Here is a 23,834-nt window from a genome sequence, read left to right as displayed (position 1 = left end):
GCGTCGTTTCGTAACCAAAACATCAGGTTTTGTACACATCAAAGCGTCGTTTCGTACACAACGTCGGCAGATTCCTCAGTACACAGTTTCTTCAGCACAGCTTTGGTAGCACACAGCTTGGGTAGCACACAGCATTGGTTAGCACACAGCATCGTTTAGCACACAGCATTGGAGCATCGGTTAGCATACAGCATCGGGTATGGCGCTCACAGCTTCTCTTCCTCCTCCAGGCAGCATGCTTCTCCCTTGTGTTTGAAACTGAACAAATACCTGCGTTCACAGTTCATCCTCGTCGCCAATGTGGTGTTTGTGTGTTACTGAGGAAGTCTTGGTTGTAGGGTTGATGTAAAGTCATGACTTGGTTACTGACTTTAATACTTAATATGATTACATGACTAGTAGCTACCAACCTTGGCGGGCGTCCTGTACGCTCTTGTTTACCTTCCTTCTCTCTGGCGTCTCAGCCGCCGCACATAGAAAACGGATGGTACCATTTTCTGTGAACATGACAACGTCAATGAGATAATCCTTTCCCTTAAAACCAAGTCTGGTGCCCTTGAGGAGATACCAACTTTAATTTACAAAAAAGCCTCCAGATCTTTAGCCCCTGCTATTGCTTTGCTCTTCAACAAGTCACTTGAACTCCAAACCTTCCCAGATACTCTAAAAAAAGCGAGAGTAACGCCTGTCCACAAATGTGGTAATCTCACAGATGTTAACGACTACAGACCTATATCTATCCTGCCAAACTTGTCAAAAATTTTTGAAAAACTAATCTATAAGCAGCTTTACTCATATCTAGCCAAACTCAATATACTTAGCCCTTGCCAATATGGCTTCAGACCCAAAAAAAGCACTAACGATGCACTTATTAGTATGCTTAACTCGATTCATACAGCTCTTGATAAAAATGAGTTCCCTGTTGGGTTGTTTGTGGACCTGCGTAAAGCTTTTGATACTGTCAACCACCAAAACCTTCTTCTTAAATAACATCATTATGGAGTCAGAGGACACTCCCTACAATACCTCAAATCCTACCTTACTGACAGGCTCCAATATGTTTCTGTGAATAATACAATTTCTCCCACCCTACCCATCAACATTGGTGTTCCCCAGGGCAGCATACTTGGCCCTCTCCTCTTTCTCATCTACATTAATGACCTTCCAAATGCCTCCCAACACCTCAAACCAATTCTATTTGCTGACCACACAACCTTCATTTACTCCAGTCCTGATCCCCTTGCTCTAAATGCCACAGTAAATACTGAGCTAAATAAAGTCCATCTGTGGCTAACTGCCAACAAACTCACCCTTAACATTGACAAAACCTTCTATATTCTGTTTGGCAATAAATCCTCTAATCAAATAAATCTGAAAATAAACAATACCCAAATTTGTAACAAATTAGATGGCAAATTCCTTGGCATTCTCATTGACCACAAGCTGAATTTCCAGGGACACATTCTAAACATATCAAAAAAAGTTTCAAAAACTGTGGGCATTCTTTCTAAGATCAGATATTATGTACCACGCCCTGCCCTGGTGACTCTCTATTACTCCCTTATCTATCCATATCTCAACTATGGTATTTGTGCTTGGGGCTCTACTACCCAAAATCACTTACGTCCTCTAATTACTCAACACAAAGCTGCTATTAGGACAATATCCAATTCTGGCTCCAGACATCACTCGGTACCCCTACTCAAATCTCTGAATATGTTAGACATTAAGTCACTGCACATTCTTTCATGTGTATTATACATATATAAAACGCTAAACTATAATGCCAATCCTGATCTCAAAAGCTTCATAGAAGGTTGTAACAGAACCCATGAACACCACACCAGAAATAAATACAGTTTTGATATTCCCAGAGTACGACTTAATCAAACTAGAAATGCTCTACAAATCAAGGGGCCCAGAATGAGGAATGACCTTCCCAACCATGTTAAAGACTGTACCTCTCTCAACCAGTTTAAGTTAAAAGCGAAGCTATACCTAATAAATTCCCTGTAACCTACCTTACCCTTCTATTGTCAACCAATGTCTGTTTTTTCTTTAAAGAGCGCTGTTTGTCGACATAATTGTATTTGTGCTGCTTTTTCATCTATGTTTTCATTTCTTGTTTTCATTCTACTCATTATGCTCAATTAGTATTAAGCTTGTCATTTAAGTTTATCATGCCCGAAACGCTTTGCGTAATAGTGGCTTTAGGCATTGTATGTACTAGCTCTACCTATAAGTCAACCAATCCTTGTAAAAAAAATTTGTATGTATGTACCTTACCTAAATAAAATTGTATTGTATTGTTGTATTGTATTGTATTTGCCAGCAACATTTGGCTGCTTTAATTAATAAAAACAAAATCGCCTTTAATGGCTTCACTCATCCTGGCTGCTTTAATTAATAATTAATTAATTCTCTCCACAAACAGGACCAAAACTTGCTCCAAGCGGAATCACAGTTTCGGGCGATCGAGCGGCAACACGGAAAAGTGTATACTCTTTTCACTGTGCTGACCTTAATTTTCGATGTACACATTTCACTTTTGTACCAATGTGTTCGCAATAGAATGTTCTAGAAGAACATATGTATAAAATGTCACCAAACTGTGATTTAAACCATTACCAATAAAGAAACTAAGTGGATCACTTGGCGTGAGCTGCAAACAGCGACGAGATGTTTCCATTCTTTTCAGGGTTGTCAACTCCACATTTGTCCTACAGCGTTAAATTTGGTATCTTTGAGATCGCAATAAAATTTCCTACACGGACGTATGCATATAAATGTAGAATCATGATCGCGGCCCACCCGCAAAAGTGTGGGAAGTGGGCGAAATGTTACCCATTACCACACCTTGGCGATCTACAATAGTCTTACCACGAAGATACAAGACAATACCGTTCTCCCAAATAGGCGATGTGGCTGTTAGAAAAAACGTAAATTTTATGGTAAACATGTTCATACTGTTCCCAAGTCGATCAGCTAAGAATTGAATTTTATAGAAATATTTGTTCGTCGGACAAAAAAATATGTCTACTCGGGAAGCTTCAAGTGAGCCCCGGCGGACACGATCTTGTGTCCGCGGGGGGAGTAAAGTGTTTAATTATAAAAACAAAATCGCCCTTCATTGCTTCACCCAGCCTGACCAAAAAAAAAAAAAAGATATTTTAACAATTTATTTATTTATTTATTTAAGTAAAATGATTTTCTATGTTTAGTGTGAGTTTGTTGGTTGACATCCACAAGTGGATTTTTTTAAGCATGTTAGAGACATTAGGCAGATCATTGATGTATATACGAAATAGGAGAGGTCCTAGGATGCTGCCCTGCGGCACCCCTACGGTACAGTGGGAGAGGATGTATCATTGATGGCTACATATTGGTGTCTGTCACTATAATAGGATTGAAAACATTTTGGGGGTACAAAATCGGATACAGTTCAGGGTAAGGCCACGGATTCTATAATGGTGGATTTTAATTAAGAGGTAGTTATGGTATCAATAGCCTTTCTCAGGTCAATGAAGAGTCCAATCGGAAACTCACTTTTGTCAAGGGCTGAGCAAGGGTTGCACCACCCACGGCAAAGCTATGGGTGGTGCAAGGGCATGGGAGGTACTCTTGAATACCATAATGGTATTTCACTAATGTTCCCAACTTTGGTTTTTAGTCCAAAGTTTGGACTTAGTTTAGTTTGGTCTTAATAATGATGAAGGATGCATATCGCCTATGCACCATTAACCTAAATACAGAGTAAGTAAAAATTTTAATTTTAAGTAATTACCCACTTAAATTGGAAATTAATAACTCCAAAAATTTATATATGCACTAAAGCGTTCTGAAGAATAATGGAAACAGACCCAAGTATCAGTTGGGTTAACCCATGTATCGCGTTTTCAAAATGGTCATCCCATGTTGGAATAGACGAACGCCGAAATAATATCGTTGAAAACATCTTGATAACTTATTAAACCAAAATTATTTGTCAGAATAAGGACAGAAATGGAAGCTATATGTAAGATATCTACCAGACAAATATCTTAAGTAACACCGAAGATATTTGATCGATCGACGGAGCTACTCTCTCTCTCTCACATCAATGTTTATTTCACGTAAATTCGTTAATAAACAAAAATGTTTTATATATCTTAAGAAAGACAGAAACATAAGCTGCATGTTAAATACTTTACTATAGACATATTTATAACCCAAGTGAAACTATATATGTTTACAATTACCTAGGTATCAGTATCTAGCCAGGCAGGGATCACAGGCTGCACAATACTGATAAATTATGTAATTCACAGAGATGCTTCAGCTAAGGATGGATAACTTAGGCACTCTGCAGGGGGTGCCTAAGTTATCCATCAATGGATAACTAGGCACCCCGCAGGGAGATGTCCTCAGTCCTACCTTATTTAATATCTTAATAAACACACTCTTGTTGATCGTGTTACTGAAATTAACTGTTAAATTGGTATAAAAATGCTTAGGCTAACTCATCCTAACCCTTGCACAGAAGCCCTCCAGAATTTCTTTATTGAAGGTCAGCATTGTTCCAAATGGATAACTAAAACTGGAACTGAACTCAAAATGTATCAGCTTTATAATTTGTACCAAGAGAAACAACAACGACACTTTCCTGCACCGTGGGAGATTAACCCTTTCCAATTTTAATCCCTCCCTTTCAACCCAAGAAGCAAATTAGAGGGCAGCCCAAGCTTCGTCTTGAGGCAAAGATCAATGCCTTAAGCCATATTGATGCTCTGTCCACAGAGCATTCTCTCTCTCAAATCATATACACTGATTGTTCCCTACACCGGCCCACGGGTGCAGTTGTTCTGACAATGGGCGATGGCTTGTACTTTGAGTGGGGAGTCCGTATAAACAACTGGGCCTCTACCCTTCAGATCGAACTATTTGCCTTGCTTCTTGCACTGAAATGTGTACAAGTCTCCAAACTTGATACATTAATTGTACGTGACTCCTTATCATCCTTAATTGCTCTCAACTCTTTAACACATAACTGTAACATGCTCGTGTCCGAAGCTAGACAAAATTATTAAGGATTGTAACAGAGTCCATTTCATGTGGTCTCCATCTCATGTTGGCCTCCGAATGCATGATAGAGCTGATAAGTTAGCCAAAGAATCTGCCTTTAAAGGAGCCGTTGAGTGTAACCTTGGATTGTCAATCAGCAATCTGAGAGCAGCAGTACACCGAGAACTTCAACAAGATCTTGTAGATCTGAGGCAAAGTGAAATTGACACCAGTAATTCCATCTATCATCATACTATCATGCAAGAGGAGCCACACATCTATGTTTCATCCAATAAAGTCACACCTTACCTGATATCCTTAAAACTGCTAACTGCCAACAAACTCACCCTTAACATTGACAAAACTTTCTATATTCTGTTTGGCAATAAATCCTTTAATCAAATAAATCTCAAAATAAACAATACCCAAATTTGTAACAAATTAGAAGGCAAATTCCTTGGCATTCTCATTGTCCACAAGCTGAATTTCCAGGGACACATTCTAAATATATCAAAAAAAGTTTCAAAAACTGTGGGCATTCTTTCTAAGATCAGATATTATGTACCACGCCCTGCCCTGGTGACTCTCTATTACTCCCTTATCTATCCAAATCTCAACTATGGTATTTGTGCTTGGGGCTCTACTACCCAAAATCACTTACGTCCTCTAATTACTCAACACAAAGCTGCTATTAGGACAATATCCAACTCTGGCCCCAGACATCACTCGGTACCCCTACTCAAATCTCTGAATATGTTAGACATTAAGTCACTGCACATTCTCTCATGTGTATTATACATATTGTGACGATAATCTCTTTCAAGAGAGATTGAGCCTGCTCTTCCCTCCAAAGTACGTCACCTCAACAGATAATATAGAAGATATATCCAACAAGTATCTCCAAAACGTTTTGCCCAGAGAGCAAAACATATCCAGCACCGGCGCACCTGCTCACCCCCGCCACCATTAACCGGCAAACTGCTTGTCCATCGCCTGCCTGTCGCTGATTGGCTGGTGCCCAGTCGCACCTGCCCCACCACCCTCCACCACGAGTTGATGTCTGGGCTGCAGCGACCCAGAGAAGGCAGAATATCTCAGTGCTCCACACAGTTGACACGTCTCATTGGTAGACTAAGCCTTGGCTTACGTGTACTAAGGGAGGTGGCAGCTCGAAGCCAATATTCCTGCACTATTATTTACTTTGCTATTATTCACTTGTCTTAACGTAACTTTTCATTTGCCAGTGATTATTCTTATTATTTTGTTTGTTGATTTGTCTGTTACATTTTATACTCAATTTTATTCATGTCTTGCTTTTCTAACGTAATTAAAATTTCATTGTTAAATTTACTTGTGTTTTGTGTGTCTTCCCATTACCTTACCACAGACGAAAGTTCCAGCTTTTCTCTTTTTTTTTTTATGTGACGAGGCCATGCCCCTAGCTTTTGAAACAGCCGAACACCAACGCGTTACCGTCACAATATATAAAACGTTAAACTGTAATGCCAATCATGATCTCAAAAGCTTCATAGAAGGTTGTAACAGAACCCAGGAGCACTACACCAGAATTAAATACAGTTTGGATATTCCTAGAGTACGACTTAATTAAACTAGAAATGCTCTACAAATCAAGGGGCCCAGAATGTGGAATGACCTTCCCAACCATGTTAAAGACTGTACCTCTCTCAACCAGTTTAAGATAAAAACGAAGCAGTATACCTGATAAATTCCCTGTAACCTACCTTACCCCTCTATTGTCAACCCATGTCTGTTATTTTTTTTAATGAACACTGTTTGTCAACCTATTGTATTTGTGCTGCTTTTCAGTCATGTTCCCCCCCTTTTTTTTTTCTTTTTATCTTTATTTGTATTTGTTCTCAACACATTTTATTCTTTATGCTCAATTAGTATTAAGTTCTAGATATTAATGTTTTTCCTGCCCGAAACGCATTGCGTAATAGTGGCTTTAGGCATTGTATGTACTAGCTCTATCTATATATTGATCCATTATTGTAACATCACTTGTATGTATGTACCTTACCTGAATAAACATATTTATTATTATTTATTTAAAAAAGCTAGAGTAACGCCAGTCCATAAAGGAGGCAATCCGGCGGACATAAACAACTATAGACCAATATCAAATCAACCCATTCTATCAAAAATATTTGAAAAGATTATTTACAAACAGCTCTATTCCTACCTCGTAAAATTCGACATACTCAGCCCCTGCCAGTTTGGCTTTCGGTCCCAAAAGAGCACCAATGATGCAATCATTAGTCTCCTTGACGCAATCTACTCAGCCCTTGACAAAAATGAGTTTCCGATTGGACTCTTCAGTGACCTAAGAAAAGCCTTTGATACTGTTAATCACAACTACCTCTTACTTAAATTCCAGCATTATGGAATCCGAGGCCTTGCCCTTGACTACATCCGATCCTATCCTAGTGACAGACACCAATATGTAACCATCAATGGCACAACTTCTTCCACTCTACCAATTACCGTTGGAGTGCCAAAGGGCAGCATCTTAGGACCTCTTCTATTTCTTATATAGATATATCAATGATCTGCCTAATGTCTCTAATATTCTTAAACCTATATTGTTTGCTGATGATACTATCCTTATCTATTCAGACCCCAACCCACATACACTAAATAATGTTGTGAATAATGAATTAAAAAAAAAGTCCACTTATGGATGTCAACTAACAAACTAACACTAAACATAGAAAAGACTTACTACATCTTATTTGGAAGCGAATCATCGAATGCAATTCAGCTACAGATAGGCAACATTAACATCAGTAATAAAAATGATGGCATGTTTCTTGGCCTATTCCTAGACAAGAGACTCAACTTCAGCACCCACATTCAACACATAACTAAGAAAGTCTCTAAAACAGTTGGAATACTCTCCAAAATAAGATAATACGTTCCTAACTCTGCTCTCCTCTCACTATATTATGCACTAATCTATCCCTATCTTAATTATGGTATCTGTGCATGGGGGGTCTAGCACTGCAAACCACCTTAAGCCCATCATCACCCAGTAAAAATCTGCTATCAGAATAATAACAAACTCTGCTTTCAGACAATACTCAGCTCCCTTGTTTAAATCCCTTAACTTGCTAAATATTAACTCCCTCCACACATTCTCTTGTGTCAATTACATTTACAAAACCCTGTTCTTAAATGCAAACCATGCTCTGAATTTCTCCCTGGACAGATGTAATAGGACCCATTATCACCACACCAGAAATATATATCTCTTTGATATCCCCAGGGTCAACTTAATCTGTGTAAATACTCTATACAAATTAAGGGACCTAGTCTATGGAACTCACTCCCTAGTGAATTGAAAAGCTGTCAAACTTTTGCCTCATTTAAAAACAAAAATAAAAAGTACAAAATTTCATCTTCGTACTTTCCTACACGGAGCTTTAAATTTGCTCTGTATCTAGTGTTGCCCAATCTCCCAATCTTTATGTACTTAATCCAAAAAACTTTATCATTGTGTTCATTGCTGTTTTTTATGTGCTAGCCATATGCTGCATTGTGCCTATTAATTTTTGTTAAACTACCATTCAAGCTGTCATTGCAATCAATCTGAGCTACCTATGTACTTTAATATGCCTACAATTTTCTCTCTCTCTTTTTTTTCTTGCTATGTAACTTTTATCATTTTCATAAATTTGAAGGAAATTAACTTAATATGGACCTGCCCGAAACGCTGCACGTACTAGTGGCTTTACATCAATGTAATTACTATGCTATGTATCCTCTCTATCTCAATGTACCTGTGAGCCTCTTGTTGATCACTTGTGACACAAAGATTATTGATGTGTGTATTTCGGTGGGTTATTAGATATGTATGTGTATGTATATATGTATACGTATATATATTTATGTACATGTATGAGAGTGTATACATGTATATAACATTAATAATTTTGTAACTAGCGTCAAAAATTGTTATTTGCTTAGCTAAACGAACTAGAAGGTTCAGTTCCTGAACCGATTATCTGCCTCTGTAATCCTTTACACCACTGCCCACGGGATGGGTATGAGGTGCATAATAAAGAAAGAAATTGAATTGACCTTCTTGAATATATATATATATATATATATATATATATATATATATGCAGAATAACCACATATGAAAAATAGAAAATGCTTAACGCGTTTTCGGCTAATTCGCCTTCATCAGAGCAAAGTAGAATTCTACTTTGCTCTGATGAAGGCGAATTAGCCGAAAACGCGTTAAGCATTTTCTATTTTTCATATGTGGTTATTCTGCATACTTGGATCAGTGTTTTTGTGATCATTGTTGCATATATATATATATATATATATATATATATATATATATATATATATATATATATATATATGTCGTACCTAGTAGCCAGAACGCACTTCTCAGCCTACTATGCAAGGCCCAATTTGCCTAATAAGCCAAGTTTTCATGAATTAGTTGTTTTTCGACTACCTAACCTACCTAACCTAACCTAACCTAACTTTTTTGGTTACCTAACCTAACCTAACCTATAAAGATAGGTTAGGTTAGGTTAGGTAGGGTTGGTTAGGTTAGGTAGGGTTGGTTAGGTTCGGTCATATATCTACGTTAATTTTAACTCCAATAAAAAAAATTAACCTCATACATAATGAAATGGGTAGCTTTATCATTTCAAAAGAAAAAAATTAGAGAAAATATATTATTTCAGGAAAACTTGGCTTATTAGGCAAATCGGGCCTTGCATAGTAGGCTGAGAAGTGTGTTCTGGCTACTAGGTACGACATATATATATATATATATATATATATATATATATATATATATATATATATATATATATATATATATATATATGTCGTACCTAATAGCCAGAACGCACTTCTCAGCCTACTATTCAAGGCCCGATTTGCCTAATAAGCCAAGTTTTCATGAACTAATGTTTTTTCGTCTACCTAACCTACCTAACCTAACCTAACCTAGCTTTTTTTGGCTCCCTAACCTAACCTTACCTATAAATATAGGTTAGGTTAGGTTAGGTAGGGTTGGTTAGGTTCGGTCATATATCTACGTTAATTTTAACTCCAATAACAAAAAATTGACCTCATACATAGAGAAAAGGGTTGCTTTATCATTTCATAAGAAAAAAATTATAGTAAATATATTAATTCAGGAAAACTTGGCTTATTAGGCAAATCGGGCCTTGAATAGTAGGCTGAGAAGTGAGTTCTGGCTACTAGGTACGACATATATATATATATATATATATATATATATATATATATATATATATATATATATATATATATATATATATATATGTCGTACCTAGTAGCCAGAACGCACTTCTCAGCCTACTATGCAAGGCCCGATTTGCCTAATAAGCCAAGTTTTCATGAATTAGTTGTTTTTCGACTACCTAACCTACCTAACCTAACCTAACCTAACTTTTTTGGTTACCTAACCTAACCTAACCTATAAAGATAGGTTAGGTTAGGTTAGGTAGGGTTGGTTAGGTTAGGTAGGGTTGGTTAGGTTCGGTCATATATCTACGTTAATTTTAACTCCAATAAAAAAAATTAACCTCATACATAATGAAATGGGTAGCTTTATCATTTCAAAAGAAAAAAATTAGAGAAAAGATATTATTTCAGGAAAACTTGGCTTATTAGGCAAATCGGGCCTTGCATAGTAGACTGAGAAGTGTGTTCTGGCTACTAGCTACGACATATATATATATATATATATATATATATATATATATATATATATATATATATATATATATATATATATATATATTTATATATATATATATATATATATATATATATATATATATATATATATATATATATATATATATATATATATATGTCGTACCTAGTAGCCAGAACTCACTTTTTGGCCTACTATTCAAGGCCCGATTTGCCTAATAAGCCAAGTTTTCCTGAATTAATATATTTTTTCTAATTTTTTTCTTATGAAATGATAAAGCTACCCATTTCATTATGTATGAGGTCATTTTTTTTTTATTGGAGTTAAAATTAACGTAGATATATGACCGAACCTAACCAACCCTACCTAACCTAACCTAACCTATCTTTATAGGTTAGGTTTGGTTAGGTAGCCGAAAAAGTTAGGTTAGGTTAGGTTAGGTAGGTTAGGTAGTCGAAAAACAATTAATTCATGAAAACTTGGCTTATTAGGCAAATCGGGCCTTGCATAGTAGGCTGAGAAGTGCGTTCTGGCTATTAGGTACGACATATATATATATATATATATATATATGTCGTACCTAGTAGCCAGAACGCACTTCTCAGCCTACTATGCAAGGCCCGATTTGCCTAATAAGTCAAGTTTTCATGAATTAATTGTTTTTCGACTACCTAACCTAACCTAACCTAACTTTTTCGGCTACCTAACTAAACCTAACCTATAAAGATAGGTTAGGTTAGGTTAGGTAGGGTTGGTTAGGTTCGGCCATATATCTACGTTAATTTTAACTCCAATAAAAAAAAATTGACCTCATACATAATGAAATGGGTAGCTTTAAAATTTCATAAGAAAAAAATTAGAGAAAATATATTAATTCAGGAAAACTTGGCTTATTAGGCAAATCGGGCCTTGCATAGTAGGCCGAGAAGTGCATTCTGGCTACTAGGTACGACATATATATATATATATATATATATATATATATATATATATATATATATAAACATATGTCGTACCTAATAGCCAGAACGCACTTCTCAGCCAACAAAGCATGGCCCAATTTGCCTAATAAGCCAAGTTTTCATGAATTAATGTTTTTTCGACTACCTAACCTACCTAACCTAACCTAACCTAACTTTTTCTGCTACCTAACCTAACCTAACCGATAGAGATGTGTTAGGTTAGGTTAGGTAGGGTTGGTTAGGTTCGATCATATATCTACGTTAATTTTAACTCCAATAAAAAAAAATTGACCTTATACATAATGAAATGGGTAGCTTTATCATTTCATAAGAAAAAAATTAGAAAAAATATATTAATTCAGGAAAACTTGGCTTATTAGGCAAATTGGGCCTTGCATAGTAGGCTGAGAAGTGCGTTCTGGCTATTAGGTACAACATATATATATATATATATATATATATATATATATATATATATATATATATATATATGTCGTACCTAATAGCCAGAACGCACTTCTCAGCCTACTATTCAAGGCCCGATTTGCCTAATAAGCCAAGTTTTCATGAATTAATGTTTTTTCGTCTACCTAACCTAACCTAGCTTTTTTTGGCTACCTAACCTAACCTTACCTATAAATATAGGTTAGGTTAGGTTAGGTAGGGTTGGTTAGGTTCGGTCATATATCTACGTTAATTTTAACTCCAATAAAAAAAAATTGACCTCATACATAGAGAAAAGGGTTGCTTTATCATTTCATAAGAAGAAAATTATAGTAAATATATTAATTCAGGAAAACTTGGCTTATTAGGCAAATCGGGCCTTGAATAGTAGGCTGAGAAGTGAGTTCTGGCTACTAGGTACGACATATATATATATATATATATATATGTCGTACCTAATAGTCAGAACGAACTTCTCAGCCTACTATGCAAGGCCCGATTTGCCTAATAAGCCAAGTTTTCATGAATTAATTGTTTTTCGACTACCTAACCTACCTAACCTAACCTAACTTTTTCGACTACCTAACCTAACCTAACCTATAGAGAAAGGTTAGGTTAGATTAGGTAGGGTTGGTTAGGTTCGGTCATATATCTACGTTAATTTTAACTCCAATAACAAAAAATTGACCACATACATAATGAAATGGGTAGCTTTATCATTTCATAAGAAAAAAATTAGAGAAAATATATTAATTCAGGAAAACTTAGCTTATTAGGCAAATCGGGCCTTGCATAGTAGGCTGAGAAGTGCGTTCTGGCTACTAGGTACGACATAAATAAATAAAAGTGAATATGAAACTCCTGGTGGTCAACTCTGCGCATGTAGTGCATCCACTGTGGGAGAGCTATTCCCTTCAAAAAGTATAATCGTGTGGCTTTATGTTTAAAGAAACAATTTCAATTACATTCTTTGATTGAAAATCATGAATATAAATACAAGTGTTAATTGTAAATGACCAGTTATAAACAAAAATAAGAAGTAGGAAAAATGATATGTGGAACCAGACAAAAACATTGGAATGCTTAGGTGATGAGAGGGTAAACAACCGCCGCCATTTTAGCGAGTCCCACCCGCCGGTGATGTCCAGCACGAGCATTAAGGGAAAACCTTGACACAAACTGCACCTATCATAAAGAAGAAGCACCACCACTGACCGCCAAGTGCTCACATCAAGTCTAACTCTAAGAAACAACACTCAAGCCTTGACGCTTCTCCCAACATCCGGGGTAGAAAACCTTCACACAAACTGCACCTGTCATAAAGAAGATGGAGACTCACCAGTGTCCACAGTGTCCGAAGGTATTCACCTGTCCTTCACTTGTGAAGACTCACATGTTAGTGCATTCAGGTGATAAACCTCACGAGTGTCCAGAGTGTGGGAAGAGATTCAGTCGTCTTGAAAATATGAAGACTCACATGTTAGTGCATTCAGGTGACAAACCTCATGAGTGTCCAGAGTGTGGGAAGAAATTCAGTCATCGTGGAAGTATGAAGCGTCACATGATGGTGCATGCAGATGAGAGACCTTTTCAATGTGCCGAGTGTGGCAAAAAATTTAGAGAACGTGGAAATATAATAAGGCACATGTTAGTGCATTCAGGTGACAAACTTCATGAATGTCCAGAGTGTGGGAAGAGATTCAGTCGGCGTGGACATATGAAGCGTCACATGATGGTGCATGCGGATGAGAGACCTTTTCAATGTGCCGAGTGTGGCAAAAAATTTAGAGTACGTGGAAATATAATAAGGCACATGTTAGTGCATTTAGGTGACAAACTTCATGAGTGTCCAGAGTGTGGGAAGAGATTCAGTCAGCATGGACATATGAAGACTCACATGTTAGTGCATTCAGGTGACAAGCCTCACGAGCGTCCAGAGTGTGGGAAGAGATTCAGTGAGCGTGGACATATGAAGAATCACAGGATGGTGCATGCGGATGAGAGACCTTTTCAATGTGCCGAGTGTGGCAAAAAATTTAGAGAACGTGGAAATATAATAAGCCACATGTTAGTGCATTCAGGTGACAAACTTCATGAATGTCCAGAGTGTGGGAAGAGATTCAGTCGGCGTGGACATATGAAGCGTCACATGATGGTGCATGCGGATGAGAGACCTTTTCAATGTGCCGAGTGTGGCAAAAAATTTAGAGTACGTGGAAATATAATAAGGCACATGTTAGTGCATTCAGGTGACAAACTTCATGAGTGTCCAGAGTGTGGGAAGAGATTCAGTCAGCATGGACATATGAAGACTCACATGTTAGTGCATTCAGGTGATAAACTTCATGAATGTCCAGAGTGTGGGAAGAGATTCAGTCAGCGTGGACATATGAAGCGTCACATGATGGTGCATGCGGATGAGAGACCTTTTCAATGTGCCGAGTGTGGCAAAAAATTTAGAGTACGTGGAAATATAATAAGGCACATGTTAGTGCATTCAGGTGACAAACTTCATGAGTGTCCAGAGTGTGGGAAGAGATTCAGTCAGCATGGACATATGAAGACTCACATGTTAGTGCATTCAGGTGATAAACTTCATGCGTGTCCAGAGTGTGGGAAGAGATTCAGTCAGCATGGACATATGAAGACTCACATGTTAGTGCATTCAGGTGACAAGCCTCACGAGTGTCCAGAATGTGGGAAGAGATTCAGTAAGCGTGGGCATATGAAGAATCACAGGATGGTGCATGCGGATCAGAGACCTTTTCAATGTGCCGAGTGTGGCAAAAAATTTAGAGTACGTGGAAATATAATAAGGCACATGTTAGTGCATTCAGGTGACAAACCTCATGAATGTCCAGAGTGTGGGAAGAGATTCAGTTGTCTTGGAAGTATGAAGACTCACATGTTAGTGCATTCAGGTGATAAACTTCATGAGTGTCCAGAGTGTGGGAAGAGATTCCGTCAGCTTGGACATATGAAGAGGCACAAGATGATACATGCAGATAATAGGCTAAACACTTTGAGTGTGGAAGATAATTAAGAAAATATTGAAGGATAATAAGGCACATAATGGTATATTAACTTACCTCTAATCACAATATCAGTTGGATGTTCTTCAGAGGTAATTATATTTCGTTTGTGAAAAACACTTCACCATGAAAGGTAAAAATCTGAAGATATTTTAATATATTGTTCTTTTATGAAAGTTAGATGACCAAGCAAGAACTACAGAAGCTGTCACTGTAGGAAAACTCGAAATTGCTTATAAGTATATAAATATCTATTTAGTTTAGCAAAGATAAAACAAAGCTTTAAATGTTTTTCTTCATATATATGTAAATAATAATGTGCTATGTTTTTGCTCTCTGTGCAAATTGATATAAAATTCAATATACTCTGTTGCTAAATCATGGACATTTTTGTTGTAATATTATTTAGCATTGGAGTTGGTGAAGAAGACAGTCTGAGATGTTTAGTATTCAACTATAGTGTACTTATAATAGTATAGTAAGCAAGCTTTTCATTTTATAGATTTCATAATTGATATTTTACTTTTTTGGTCATCTATTGTTATCAATTATTCTAGTTAATTTTTTACATTCCTAGTTCCCATTAAGTTTTTTTTTCTTTTTGCTTAAAATTACCATTAAGTTTATATTACTTTAGAATTTTTATTCTACTTTTTTCTTTGTTTTCTATTTTGTAATTTGCCATTCTTGCCTTGTTTTCCTGCAAACAGCCTTTTTATGCAGACAAGTATAGACCCAGAACTAAACCTCTTATCCACTATCTATGACAATCGTCACTTCAATGATCAAAATTGCAGATATTTTACAGCACATGATGTAAACAATGTATTAACAGATAATCACAATATCTCTGTAATCAACTTGAACGTTAGATCCCTAGGTAAACACTTCGATGATGTTAGTGCCTTGATTGAAACTATTGACAACAAATTCTCTTTTATTATACTTACTGAAACGTGGTTGAAAGAGGATACTACTCAACTCTTTAACATGCCTAACTACTCGGCAATTCACAACTGTCATCAAATGCAGAGAGGTGGTAGTACTGCTCTTTACTACCACCAAGAACTAACATGCTTAAAAATAATTAGAACTAGAGACTGCTGTGGGGAGTATATCTTCGCCAGTTTCAGAGTCAAGAGTGCCGAGTCTGTCCTGTCTGTGGGTGCAGTCTATAGAATTCCTAACACTGATGTGTCTGAATTCAATTCAAACCTTAGAAATCTAATACTAGATAACAGACCGAACAAAAATCATCTTATTATTGCAGGGTACTTTAATATTGACCTCTGCGAGCCTGAACACCCTACTGCTGTTAGCTTCCTCAACTGTATGAATTCCTGCTTCCTCATACCCTTAATCACTAGACCAACTAGAATCACTGATAGTACTGCTACGACTCTAGATCACATCTGGACCAACATAACCTCTCCGCTTACTTCAGGTATAATCACCGATAGCACTACAGACCATTACCCCACATTTCTCTTAACTAACATTATCAAACCACCCCTTGAGTCAAGTGAGTTAAGCTTTAGGCTGCACAATGAAACTGCTTTAAACAATTTTATAACTGCTGCTGATAATGTCAACTGGGAGTCCGAGTTAGGTAACATAGGGGACATCAACCTAGCAGTGCAATCTTTTCTACAAACAACTCTTAGACTTTATAACACCCACTGTCCTATGCTTACAAAACAAGTCACAAACAAAAGGCTTAACAATCCCTGGCTTACAAAGGGAATACTTAAATCCATTAACAAAAAACACGACCTTGAGAAGAAGTATAGGTTAGGAACCGTCTCCAAAGAATTCTCAAAGAATTACTCGTTATTGCTATCTAAAATAATTAGACGAGCCAAAACTAAATACTATGAAGATAAATTTACCCAAATAAAGAGCAACATTAAAAAAACTTGGAGCACAATTTCACAAATATTGGGATCAAAGAAGATTTTAAATAACAAACCAACACTCCTGTCCAATAACGTTGGTCAGCTTTCAGCCTCTGATTCTGCATTGAGTTCAATAGGTTCTTCTCTTCCATTGGGTCATCCCTTGCAAATGATATTCCATCTTCCAGTACTGATGTTAAGGACTATCTTACTGGTAACTATCCACAGTCTCTGTACCTAAAGCCTACTAATTCCACTGATGTCAATGTGATAATCCTTTCCCTTAAAACCAAGTCTAGTGCCCTCGAGGAGATACCAACTTTAATTTACAAAAAAGCCTCCAGATCTTTAGCCCCTGCTATTGCATTGCTCTTCAACAAGTCACTTGAACTCCAAACCTTTCCAGACATTCTAAAAAAAAGCAAGAGTAACCCTGTCTACAAATGTGGTGATCACACAGATGTTAACAACTACAGACCTATATCAATCCTGCCTAACTTGTCAAAAATATTCGAAAAACTAATCTACAAGCAGCTTTACTCTTTTCTAGCCAAACACAATATACTTAGCTCTTGTCAATATTGCTTCAGACCCCAAAAAAAAGCACTAACGATGCACTTATTAGTATGATTAACTTGATTCACGCAGCTCTTGATAAAAAGGAGTTCCCGGTTGGGTTATATGTGGACCTGCGTAAGGCTTTTGACACTGTCAACCGCCAAAACCTTCTTAAATTACATCATTATGGAGTCAGAGGACACTCCCAGCAATACCTCAAATCTTATCTTACTGACAGGCTCCAGTATGTTTCTGTGAATAATACAATTTCTCCCACCCTACCCATCAACATTGGTGTTCCTCAGGGCAGCATACTTGGCCCTCTCCTCTTTCTCATCTACATTAATGACCTTCCAAATGCCTCCCAACACCTCAAACCAATTCTATTTGCTGATGACACAACCTTCATTTACTCCAGTCCTGACCCCCTGGCTCTAAATGCCACAGTAAATACTGAGCTAGAGAAAGTACATCTTTGGCTAACTGCCAACAAACTCACCCTTAACATTGACAAAACGTTTTACATTCTGTTTGGCAATAAATCCTCTAATCATATAAATCTCAAAATAAACAATACCCAAATTTGTAACAAATTAGATGGCAAATTCCTTGGCGTTCTCATCGACCACAAGCTGAATTTCCAGGGACACATTCTAAATATATCAAAAAAAGTTTCAAAAACTGTTGGCATTCTTTCTAAGATCAGATATTATGTACCCCGCCTTGCCCTGGTGACTCTCTATTACTCCCTCATCTATCCATATCTCAACTATGGTATTTGTGCTTGGGGTTCTACTACCCAAAATCATTTACGTCCTCTAATTACTCAACACAAAGCTGCTATTAGGACAATATCCAACTCTAGCCCCAGACATCACTCGGTACCCCTACTCAAATCTCTGAATATGTTAGATATGAAGTCATTGCACATTCTCTCGTGTGTATTATACATATATAAAACGCTGAACTGTAATGCCAATCCTGACCTCAAAAGATTCATTGAAGGTTGTAACAGAACCCATGAGCACCACACCAGAAATAAATACAGTTTTGATATTCCTAGAGTAAGACTTAATCATACTAGAAATGCTCTACAAATCAAGGGACCCAGAATGTGGAATGATCTTCCCAACCATGTTAAAGACAGTACCTCTCTCAACCAGTTTAAGATAAAAACGAAGCACTACCTAATAAATTCCCTGTAACCCCTCTGTTGTCAACCCATGTATGTTTTTTGTTTTTTTTCAAAACAACGCTGTTGGAATGTAATTTTCTGTAATAATTTGTAATTGTATTTGTGCTGCTTTTTCAACCATGTTCCCCCCTCTTTTACCTCTATTTTTATTTGTTCTCAACACATTTTATTCTTTTTACCCATTAGTTTTAAGCTTTAGTCATTAATGTTTTTCCTGCCCGAAACGCTTTGCGTAATAGTGGCTTTAGGCATTGTATGTACAAGCTCTATCTATTAACCCAACAAACTTTGTAAAATCTCTTTATGTATGTACCTTACCTAAATAAACATTTTATATAATTTTTTTTTTATGTACTTAAGATGAGATCATTTGATTGGTAGGGAAATGTATATTAATGAAGGAATTTTCTCATCAGATTCAAATGCAAATTGATGTCCATTCTTTATTTTTTGTTTAGGGCTATTTATGAGTTCTACTCCCTCCTGATTATAAATATTTCACCAAAAAGTTTATTGACGGCAGACTGGTATTTATAACTGTCAGTGAAGTGACTATGAAATTTAAATTTATATTACTCTAGAAATTTATATCACACTAAATTTACCAGAAATTTATATTACTCTAGCCTAACTTTATCAGATATGCTGTAATTGTCTAGGAATATTAATTTACCTGATTTACCCGAGGGCCACAAACCCTAGTGGCCTTGATGAGAATAGGAAGTCAGCGGCTTGTTGAATTTCCCCCTTCCCGGTTCCCCCATTTACTTTCAAATTCAGCACAGTTTTGGCAGCTATGTTTTTGGCGGTTGGGCAGTTCCATGGATCAATAACCCTGTGGGGTGAAAAAAGCCTGATTCGAAGTTATATTAGCCTGATTACCAATTATATTAGCCTGACTGGCATAATCCTCTCTGACAATTATATTATCCAAACTGGCAATTATATTAGGATGATTGTGAATTACATAAGCCTGACTGGCAATTATATTAGGATGACTGTCAATTTATATCAAAGGGATATTTATTTATGTTGTGGTGCTCGTGGGTTCCATTACATCTGTCAATAAAGAAGTTTCAGATTAGGATTAGCATTTAGGAACAAGGTTCTGTACATGTAAATATCACAAGAGAATGTGCAAAGTGTCTGTATATTTAACATGTTGAAGGATTTAAAGAGAGATTCTGTGTGTTGTTTCAAGACAGTTTTATAGTTCTCATAGCAGATTTTTGTTGGTTGATGATGGGCTTGAGGTAATGTGCAGTGCATGAATGAACGCCATGCATAGATACTATATGTTGAGATACCAACCCTAATTTACAAAAAAAGCATCTAGATCTTTAGCTCCAGCCATTGCATTGCTCCAAAACAAATCACTTGAACTCCAAATCTTTCCTGATATTCTAAAAAAACAGACATACTAAACTTAGTCCATAAAAGTGGCAATCTCACTTTAGTCAACAAGTTTAGACGTATATCAATTCTGCCAGTGATGTCTAAAATATTTTAAAGACTTAATCTACAAACAGCCTTACTCCTATTTAGCAAAACAAAATATACTTATTTCTTGCCATAATTGCTACAGGCCCCAAAAAAGACCAATCATGCACCGATTAGTATGATTAACTTGACATATGCAGCTCTGGGCAAAAATGGGTACCCTGTTCATTTATTTGTTGAACTACATAAGACTTTTTGACACTGTTAACACATTAACCTTCTTAAATTACAACATTATGGAGTAAGAGGTCACTCACTCCAATACCTACAATCTTGTCTCATTGACAGGATCCGCTATGTCTCTTTGAATGATTGCAATTCTCCCACTCTAGCCATTAACACCGGAGTTCCACCGGGCAGTATTCTTCGCCCTCTCGTCTTTCTCATCTCCCCCTCCCTTTCCAGCCCATTGCCATTGTGATGGGCCTTGGTTGGCAGATGCTACCTTACTTTGAGGTTACCTTGAGGTATTTTCGGGACTTAGCGACCCCACGGTCCGGTCGTCGACCAGGCCTCCTCGTTGCTGGACTGGTCAACCAGGCTGTTGGATGCGGCTGCTCGCAGACTGAAGTATGAGTCACAGCCTGGTTGATCAGGTATTCTTTGGAGGTGCTTATCCAGTAATCTCTTGAGCACTGTGAGGGGCCGGCCAGTTATGCCCCTCATGTGTAGTGGAAGCGTGTTGAACAGTCTCGGGCCTCTGATGTTGATAGAGTACCTGTTACCTAATACCTGGTACCTTATTAACTCCATGTAACCTTCCCTACCCCTAAATGTCAACCCATGTCTTATTTTTTTAAACAATGCTGTTTGTTGACCAACTTATATATTGGCTATTTTCTACCATGTTCCCCCTTTTTTTTATCTTTTATTTTTTCTTTCAACACAATTTTTACTTTAAGCTCAATTACTATTAAGTTTTAGTCTAAGTGTTTTTTCCCAACCTCACCTTGCCCGAAACTCTCTGCATACTAGTGGCTTTAGGTATTGTATGTACTAGCTCTATCTATAAATCCAACATTATGTTTGTAACTAATCTTCTATGTATGTACTTTTACCTGAATAAAAATTTGATTATATTTGATTTGTTGCACCTCTGCTTTTCATTGGGGGAATTCTCTACATCCTGCCATGCCTTCTGGTCTCATGTGATGTTATTTCTGTGTGCAGGTTTGGAACCAGCCCCTCTACTATTTTCCATGTGTAAATTATAATGTATCTCTATTACATTTTACATTAGTAAAAGTGCTACCTTGGGTAAAATGACAATGTAATACTGTAACATTCTATGCGGTTAACATTTAATTGCCGGGAAGGGGGGGGTGCCAGACGCCCCCCCCCCCTGTTAGATTAAGGACTTGCCCAAAACTATGTGGCTTTGCAATAATTGTAAGAACACCACTGTTATGTACTCTGACAAATCCAATGTACCTTCTTGTATATAACACAAACAAATATGTAAATAAATAAATATTGAACTGATAAATTCAATGAACTTTGGATGAGAAGGGATAGATAGTAATTTCTTTGGAAGAACAATATTGGATGAGAAGGAAGGATAGTAATTTACAGGATCCCCGGGATCCTCATGAAATGAATTGTTTGTGTATTTGCTATTTGTACCCATAGGCTAAAGCTATTAGCTCTTGGATTCCGCCTTTCTAACCATCTGCTGTCTAATATACTGACTCCCGACCTAATTTTCTCTCTTGTCTAGTATTACACACACACATTCCCAGGATAAAGATTCAGAGAATCTGATTCCTTTCACATCACTAATCTGATATCTTTCTGCTCACTTAGAAAGTCCTCTGTCATATATGGTGCAATAAACCCATCTGGCCTTGTTGCTTTCTATTGATAATAACTTTAGTCTCCACAAACATGTGTGCTTGGGTAACATTTAAGTGACATTCTTAATGGTTCAACTATAGACGAATGTGATAGAAATGCTACTGAATTTTTGTGGTCTCAATTCTTACCTGATCTGAAATGTTAATTAATATGGTTACTGGTACAGTAGTAGTTCTGCTTAGAGCTAGCTATACGCTACTAATTCCATTTGAATACTATAATTCTAAAACATATTTGCATGCACTCAAAAGATCTTGAATTTATCAAGCGAGGATTGAATGTAAATAATCTTCAAGGAATGAGTATGGGGTGTAAAATAAATTACTAATCACAGATTATGACACTATGATATTCGTGCTCTACTTTGGGGTAAATAAAATACATGATTATTTTCAGAACATATACTTTAATGACAAATATTTGAAAAGATATTTAAAGTTGAAATATTTAATTTAAAAAAGATAAAACCTCCTTGCATTACACAAGTATTGATGAAATATGACATATTTACCAACTATAATGATGGCATTGAATGTAGTGTTTATGTGTCTGGATACCGGCGATAATGTAGAATTATTTATTTAAAAATATAATGCCTCTCACGTAAATTATATATATTACTTGAAATGTAGCTACAGTAATGTTTACATCTCTGCCTTTCTTCTGACATATAAATCTTGAAGGTTAATTAGCATATATATGCATGTTAATTAGACAATTGATTTGCTCGTGTGTAGCTCTCCACACACCCAGAGCGGGTCCATGTATTTTCCCAAAGCTATATCCATAGTTACCTAGTGCTACTCCGGCCTTCTAGCATTACACAAGTAATGAAGATATATGACATATTTACCCCCTATAATGATGTTATTGAATGTATTATTAATATGAATGCATGTTAATTACACAATTTATTGGCTAATGTGTACGGTTCTACTGTTACGAATCCGGATCCAGCGTCCGAGCCTGGAGCAGTGACAAACACGCCATCTGTGGGTCAGCTCCAGAAACCCCCGCCAAACGATCGACGACACCTAGTGAGGACAGCGTGTACTGGCCTCGAGGACCAGTTTCCAGTCTGGTTCAGCGCTCAACACCGCCGCTCCTGACCTCTGGTGAGGTGGTGCTCCAACGACAGCGCCATCTATAGAGTGGATATGTCGGGCGTTTGTATCTGAGCCTGTGAGTGTGGTGTATTAGTGTCCCAGTTATTGATGACGTGTCTGCTTACAGAGCCGACCTGGGACCACTGTGTTGAAGGTGTAGTCAGTCTACCCGAGGCAGCCAGTCTCCATACAGTGAAGTTTGCTGCAGCTGTCGTGACGTCGTCCCCCCGGAAGAACACTGTGGAGTGTTAAGCCTGCCAGTGGAGTGGCAGTGGAAGGATTTACCCGGGACCGACGGTTGGAGACGATAATCCACTGGGGTATTGAGGACAGGAGGGTGATTGGTGATATCACACGAGACTCCTGTCTAGGGCGTACCCCTTTGATCGTTCGTGGAGTGGCCGTACCAGCCTTGGTGGCTCAGTACCTGCCAGCAGACCTGCTGGACGTGTGGTTGACGGCCTCCACGACGGTGCCCCCAGTGGACCTGTGTTGTGGCTGACCTGTGGCC

This window comes from Procambarus clarkii, chromosome 35, assembly GCF_040958095.1.
Source record: "Procambarus clarkii isolate CNS0578487 chromosome 35, FALCON_Pclarkii_2.0, whole genome shotgun sequence".
In the NCBI taxonomy this organism is placed as follows: domain Eukaryota; kingdom Metazoa; phylum Arthropoda; class Malacostraca; order Decapoda; family Cambaridae; genus Procambarus; species Procambarus clarkii.
This window is presented reverse-complemented; position numbering follows the sequence as displayed.